This window comes from Ziziphus jujuba, chromosome 8, assembly GCF_031755915.1.
Source record: "Ziziphus jujuba cultivar Dongzao chromosome 8, ASM3175591v1".
NCBI lineage: Eukaryota > Viridiplantae > Streptophyta > Magnoliopsida > Rosales > Rhamnaceae > Ziziphus > Ziziphus jujuba.
In genome coordinates, this window is record NC_083386.1 from 19,629,510 (window position 1) to 19,637,310 (window position 7,801).

The following is a 7,801-nucleotide window of genomic DNA, read 5'->3' on the forward strand; positions in this document are numbered from 1 at the left end:
TTGCATGTTTATATGCTGTTCCACAAAATTTTGATGCCATAAGCACATGGCTTTTACACACACATTGAAAGAGACATATGTTAAAGGCCACCATCAATTTTTCAATATGCATAAAATGCTATTTACTTGTTCATATACACCAGGATATCAAATTTATATTTTAAATACCAAAGCCCATAAAAAAATATAATAATGAAATACGCAAATTAATTGTCATGAAGCAACGACCCTCCTAATCAATTGAAAACAAAAATAAGATCTCAAATATTGAGATCGAGTACCAAAACCCATATAAAAATTAATAATGAAATCCCAAAATCTCATCTAAACCCATGAACAAACCATATCATAATGTATCTGTGTGTGTGTGGGTACATGCTTCCAGCATGACAAATTTTTATTTTTTTTCTTAAAGCTTTAAGCGACAAACGCTGACAAATTTTAACAAACTTTATTTTTTATTTTTTATAAAGCTTTAAGGAATGAATGATTTACTTGGTTTTCCGAACCCTTTTTCTGGTTGGAAGAAAAATTTGAGAGAGAAACAGAGAGTGGGAACGACTTTGTGGAGATTCATCAATAGCACTAGTTAGCTTGCTTGATGGGAGTTTCTTTGGTTCATATTCTTCATCAGTTTCATCGGCATTCGTCGAGAAAATATAAGGCAGAAACTTGACAAATTAAAACAAATTCAACAAAGAAACTGCATAAAAGTCGAAGAGAAAGAAGAAGAAGAAGAATAAGAAAAAGAAAAAGAAGTAGAATCGGAGAAGAAAAAGAAGACGATGAAGAAGACAATAAAGAAGACTTTAAGAAGAAGAAGAAGAATTCAGAAGAAGAAGAAGAAGAAAGGAAACCTAGTCTCACCAGTGATAAGGAAGAAGATGGAAGTGATTTGTAATCAATGAGCTCATTGATTTCACCAAGGGTTTTCAGCCACAGAGGAAGTGTCCCAGTTTATAACCTAGCTACTCCTTTGGGTCAGACATGTCCTAAATAAAAAGGGCTTGTTTTTTCTTTGGGATAACATGTCTTCTTTCATTCTTTAGCTCCCAAACATTTCTCTGGAACTGAGTCCTTTCCTGGCTTGGCCAGTCCCATGAAACAAACATCCCTTAATTGCTTTTGTGCATTTGTAAGCCAAAGGGGTGGGGAGTCAGATCGGACATTTAAGAGGGTGCTATATAGTGGGTCCTGCAAATATTTAATCCACTTAACGTTGCTTGCTTTTTTTGTTTTTTTGTGATTAAGATGGGGGAAGAAACCCAGAAACTTAACAATATTATCACAAGATAAAGGAACCCCCATACAGTTAAGAGAAATTAAATGATCAATACCTCTAGGAATAACATAAAATATATGAGAACCAAGATTGACATTGTGATTGAGATCAGCCAAACCATCTGCTACTTGATTGCATTCTCCATAAGCATGAGTGATAGAGTAGTCTTGATGCATATGAAGGATATTCCTGCAACTCTAAATGAGGCTATAACAAGGATGCTGGAAATGAATTCTCTTGACAATCAACCACAATAGCAAAATGGAGCTCAGTGATAGCTTTGCTAAAGTTCAAGGAATGAAGAAACTTCAAACCAAATTAATTTTAGCTAAGATACAACTTGATTTCCCCAAGGCTAATAGCAAACCTAGAAATCCAATGACCTTAATCATCCCTAAAAAGCCCACTAGCTCCAGCCAACCTCAAATGGGATTTGAATCTTCCATCAGTATTAAGCTTGACACAACCATTAGGGGGAAAATTCCACCTTAACCAAGAGGAATGCTTAACGGGCTGATAGAGTTTCTAATGAGAGCACTGTGCATTTCTAAGGTATAATTCAAAATGATCTTTTCGGATTAACACTGTAATTAAATTGAGCATTTAACATGGCATTATATCTCCACCTCTAAAACAACCAACAACAGACATCAAAGACAACATTCCATCTAAAAGGTTGAGAATGATGGATGAACTCAAAGGAAACTTTTAGCTTTCACATTAAAATCCAATAAGTCAGACTAATTATAAAGAAAAAAATAAGGATCCAAATAAAAAATGCCAAGAGAGAGAGAGAGACAAGTTCCTCTAGCCTTTCTGTTATCCTTCAAAACATGAAGAGAATATTCATTGTCCTCAAAATAGAAATCACAAATGGGAGAATTTGCCATACCCTTAATGAAGCAACTAATATTAATGTGTAGTCTATTATTAGCCATGAACCAACAAAAAAAATGCATGTGAGGGATAATATCTAGAGACCAAATACATTTCCATTTCCAAGCATAAAAATAATAAAGGTTGTCCGAAACGCAGTAAACTGACTTAACACAAAATTTACCAGAAGAGGTACAAGACCAAAGTTTTGGAGTTATTAGCATCTCTCCCATCTATAGAAATATGGACACCCATGGATTTACTATGAGAATAAGTCACAGGAACGATAATTAGATTGCAAATTTTCCTCTTAACATTCTTAGTACTATTAGCATAAAAATAGATTTTAGAATCTTGGCTGTTAACCTTCTATTAGAACTATGACAAAATGCCTCCAAACAATTAATGACCAACTTAACTTGATCCTCAGCGACTTTCGATAAAATAAATAAGTCATCAGCAAACGTCAAATGGGAAATAGAATGACCTCCTTGAGAAGCTTTAACGCACCTTCAATGGCCAAGCATCACTTGATTCAAGATTATATGAGCCAATCTTTCAATGTAAATAACAAATAGGCGAGGAGATCTTTGATCTCCTTGCCTTACACTTCTATGAAGGGTAAAAGAATTAGTCAATTCACTATTCCAAATAAGCTTTGTATTATTAACTCTAACACATTTTAAATTCAAATCAATCCAATGCAATGACATACATTCTTCTTTAAGGGTATGCTAAATAGAATTCCAATTAAGCCCATTAAAGGCTTTTTCCAAATCTATTTTCCACAAAATTATGCCCCTTTTAGATTTAGATTTTTTAGAAGTATGAAGCATTTTTCGTGCAATAAAAATGCTATTAACAATATGCATCTAGGAATGAAGCTAGCTTACCTAGGGCAAATAAGCTTCCCCATAATAGGTCTTTGAACAATCACTTTGCTAATGACTTTGTAAAGGGTGTTGCAAAGACTTATAGGCTTAAAATTAACCATAGATTAAGGATTATCTACTTCAGGAATAACAGGGATGAGAATGCCATTTAAGTTTTAAGGAGGGTAACCTGAGATAAAGAAAACCTTAAACAAATGTAAAATTTGAGCCCTAAAGATGTGCCAGTAAGTTTGAAAGAAAATAGTAGGGAAACCATTAAGTCTTGGAGCTTTCTAGGACCCAATATTAAAAAGGCCAACTTTAACTTCCCAATCCTCAACATTGTTACTTAACAAACTGAGATCCTTTTCATTAAGAATAGGAAGAAGATTAGGACTAGAGTTAAAGTCATAACTGATGATCTTTTGAGAATATAAAGTCTCAAAATACCTAGCAGCCAGGGCCTTCAGCTCATTCTTATGAGAAATCTAATTACCATTCCCATCTTTAAGCATTTCAACCTTATTCCTCATTCTGATTAAAGTGGAAAGATGAAAGTATTTAGTATTACTGTCATCTTTTTGAAGCGAATTACATTAAAACTTTTGCCTGCAAAGACATTTTTCTTGATATAGAATCTGTTGGAGCTCCAAAATAAGTTGTTGTTCCAAGTCCAAAAGAAAAGGGTTATCCTCAACATAGAGCTTCTTTTGAATACCACATAACCTGGCCAAAAGATTTCTTTTCTTATGAAATTTGGTTTTTTTTTTTTCAAAAATAAAAACAAATCTCTATTCCAGATGTTAAGCTTCTGAATGAAATTACCAAGCTACTGTGAAATATCACCATTCATAGAGAGTATTTCAGTTTGAACAAAGTTAGTAAAGTAATCTCCTTCATCCAAGCCATCTCAAACCTAAAAGGTTTGATATTAGTGTTAAACCGAAGCCTATGATCAACTCAAATGAGGATGAAATGATGGTTATATCTCATGTGAGAACGTTTCTACACAATAGCCATAGGAAAAGCTTCACGCCAAGTAGAAGCTTTATCAAGACATTCTCTAATAAGGTGAAGGCCAATTCTATCACTGCTCTAAGTGAATTTTGGACCAATGGCACCTAAATCCATGAGGCAGCAGTTTTCTAGCAAGCTGTTAATATCGGAAAAAGCTGATGAGTTAACAGCAGTGCCTGCTCTCTTTCTTGGCCATTAAAGAGCTCATTGTTGGTTGAAACTAATTAATTAAATTGTTTTCCTATAGAGAGGCCTTAATTTTATGTTTTATAACAATAATAGAATGAGCATAGAGGGCAATGAATAACCACTTCCAACCTTTCTATTGCTTTTAAAGACATTGACCATTTGATTGTAGGATGAAATAAGCTCAACATCAAAAGCATCATCCTTCTAAAGAGCCCAAAGACCTTTGGAGACACCAACATGATTAATATTAACAAATTTAGGCTAGCCAATATGAGAAATAATTTTACTAGCTAGAGCCCCTTTTAACTTTTGTTTCCATAAGAATAAGAAAATTTACATTATACTAATTAATGTTAGTTTTCATAGAATTAACAAAGCCTTGACTACCAGCTCCTCTAACATTCCAAGATAGTATTCATGGATAACAATAGAAAATGATAGAAAAATATGCCTAATTAATAGGTTTCTTTAAGCTCATAACAACATCAATAGTGCTTAAATCACCAGTAGATCCATCAATATGTCTAACAATGAACAAAAAGGCTACAACAATTGGATTAAAAGGCTCATGGGCAATATATTTTCTAGCATCAAATCTCTACTTGGAACTTTAGTTCTTTTCAAAGTTATCCTTGAGGTTCTAAGTAATTTTTCCCATACTCTTTTTGAAAGCATATATGGGATTGATAAGTCAAACTAAAACACTCATTCACCAATGGTGTTTTAGGTGTTCAAAAGAACAAAGAGAATTCAATCTCACAAATAATTTTCTGTATAAAATTCAAGCTTGATTTCTCATTAAAAATAAGCCTTTAAATAGGCTTTGAATGAACAAAATAAAACCCGAAAAGGATTAGGAAATTTTGGCCAACATAAAATTTAATTAGGAGATTGCCTAATTTCACACCCTTTCCTAATCTAATTTGGATGAATTAATTTCCTAATTTTGAATTAGGAATTAATTAATTTACAATGAAAATAATAAAATAATAACTTTTCTAAACTTATTTTTCCAGAAAATAAATAAATAAAAACCAAAAGTAAAGGTAATTTCCTAAAACAAAAAGTAAAAATCAAATTAGGAAACTAAAATACTAGCTTTTTGACTAAGTTGACTTTTACCAATCTTTGATCAATTTGAGCTACAAATGAGCTTCTATATGCTTTATAGGATGCCAAATAAGATTATTTTGGAGTCCCACACATTTCCCTTGCTTGGAGGAAAGAGAAAGAGCCAACTCAGCAAAATAGAGTAAAGCCAGTGGAAAATACAGCAATACCCGGCCAATTTCTCTCTCATGCGAACACCACTTAAATGACCAGCTTAGCTGTGGCCTTGACTAGTTCCCATGACTTATTAGTGATATCAAGTGAATTCATGAAGATTTGACCCCATTTCCCACGCTCAGAATCCATAAATGCACCAAAACTGCTACCCGAGTCCATATCGACTTTCACCACTTGTATGCTCAAAACAGGCCTTGTATATTCGGGTATGGACAAGTGCTCTTGAGAATGAATTACCCCGTAGATAAAGGCAGAAAATTTATCTCTAAACCTCTTATCTTGAGCCCTAGTGATCGGCCTGGTTTTCATCCGTATCGGGTCAACAACCTAGCGGATTCTCAGTTGTGCAAGCATGGACGGATTCACATAAAAAACCTAAAACACCACTTTCATTGCAGCCACTTCCATCTACAATGTCAAATCTCTCTCATCCATTTCTTCATCTACACTCTTGGATCCTTTCCTTTCACAACAAACTTTGAGAAGCATCATAAAATGGAAACATTGTAGCATAGCATTTGTATGGGAAGATAGGAAAAAAAAAAAAAAAAGCAGTGCTAAAGAATTGTACAGAAATTTTCTTACATAAACACAAATTCTAGCTCCATCAATGGCAACTCCCGAAATACTCAACTACAATTCACATTTTAGGTACCAAATTGAAGCTTATGATGAGAGCATCAAGAATACACCTTCAATTAGTTCAACCTCCACCAAAGGTAGCCGCAATCCCGCTGAAGAGTTACTTTCAAAATGGATTTTATCATATCTCATGAATGAGCAAGATTTGAGCCAATCCAAGCTTGGATACGAACTTAGGTGATGCAAATCCGTCCTTGCCTACACAACTGACAACCCGCTAGGGTGCTGATCCGATACGGATGAAGATCGGGCCGATCACTAGAGCTCAAGCCAAGAGGTTTAGGGAAAACCTTATTGCCTTTATCCAGGGATTAATTCATTCTCAATAGGCTTGTCCTTACCCAAAGATCCAAGATCTGTTTTGGGCATACAAGTGGTGGAAGCCGATAAGGATCCTGGTAGCAGTTTTGGTGTATTTATGGAGTTCGGGCAGCAAGAAATGGTTTCAACTCTTTATGGATTCAATAAATATCACTAATAGTTCATGGAAACAAGTAAAGGTAGAAGTAAAACCAACTTGTACAGACTTGTACGGACAGCTTCAAAATTTGGCCAAAAATTGTTGTATTGCTTGCCAGCTTTACTGTATTTTGCTAAGTTGGCTTTTTCTCTTTCCTTCAAGCAAGGAAACGTGTGGGACTCCATAATAATCCTATTTGGCAACCTAAAAAGCATATAGAAGCTGATTTGGAGCTCAAATTGATCAAAGATTGATCAAAGTCAACATAGTTAAAAAGCTAGTATTTTAATTTCCTAATTTGATTCTACTTTTTGTTTTAGGAAATTAACATTACTTATTTATTTGCTGGACAAATAAGTTTAGAAAAGTTATTATTTTATTATTTTCATTATAAATTAATTAATTCCTAATTCAAAATAAAGAAATTAATTAATCCAAATTAGATTACGAAAGGAGGAGACTTTCGGCTATATTAGGATTATTCATTGCATGGCCAATTTTTTCTTTTTGTTTTAGGGTTTTATTTTGTTTTATCTTAGCCTATAAAAGGGCTCTTTTTTTAGGACAAACACACCATTAATAATATTCAAAATGTATTTTGTGAGATTGAATTTCTCTTTGTTCTTTTGAATACCTAAAACACCAATAGAGAGTGAGTGTTTTAGTTTGACTTATCAATAGGAATTTCATCACCTATTGTGGTGTCTTCATTATATACCAAGGTTTCTAATCACAGGTTGGTTTGGGGTCAAGGTGACCATTAAAACTCGAACATAATTAGATCCGAGCTAATATGATACGGGATTAATATGACCATTAATCACAGGTTGTTTTAAGTGCCAGGGACGAGGACACATCGCTAGCTAATGCCCGAATAGAAGGATAATGGTACTAAAAGGTAATGGTGAGCTAGAATCGGAAAGTAAGGAAAATGGTGATGAAACCGAGCAAGAGGAGGAGGAAGATCTTGAAGGTGAGGCCGAAACTTTGAATGCTTCCCATGTTGAATTAAGCTTGGTTTCTAGGAGAGTGCTAGATGCATACAAAGATGAGGATGAAATTCAAAGAGAGAACATCTTCCACACCCGATGTGAAATCCAAGGTAAGTTTTGTAGTATGATTATCGATAGTGGAAGTTGTACCAATGTAATTAGTAATCTAGTGGTAGATAAATTA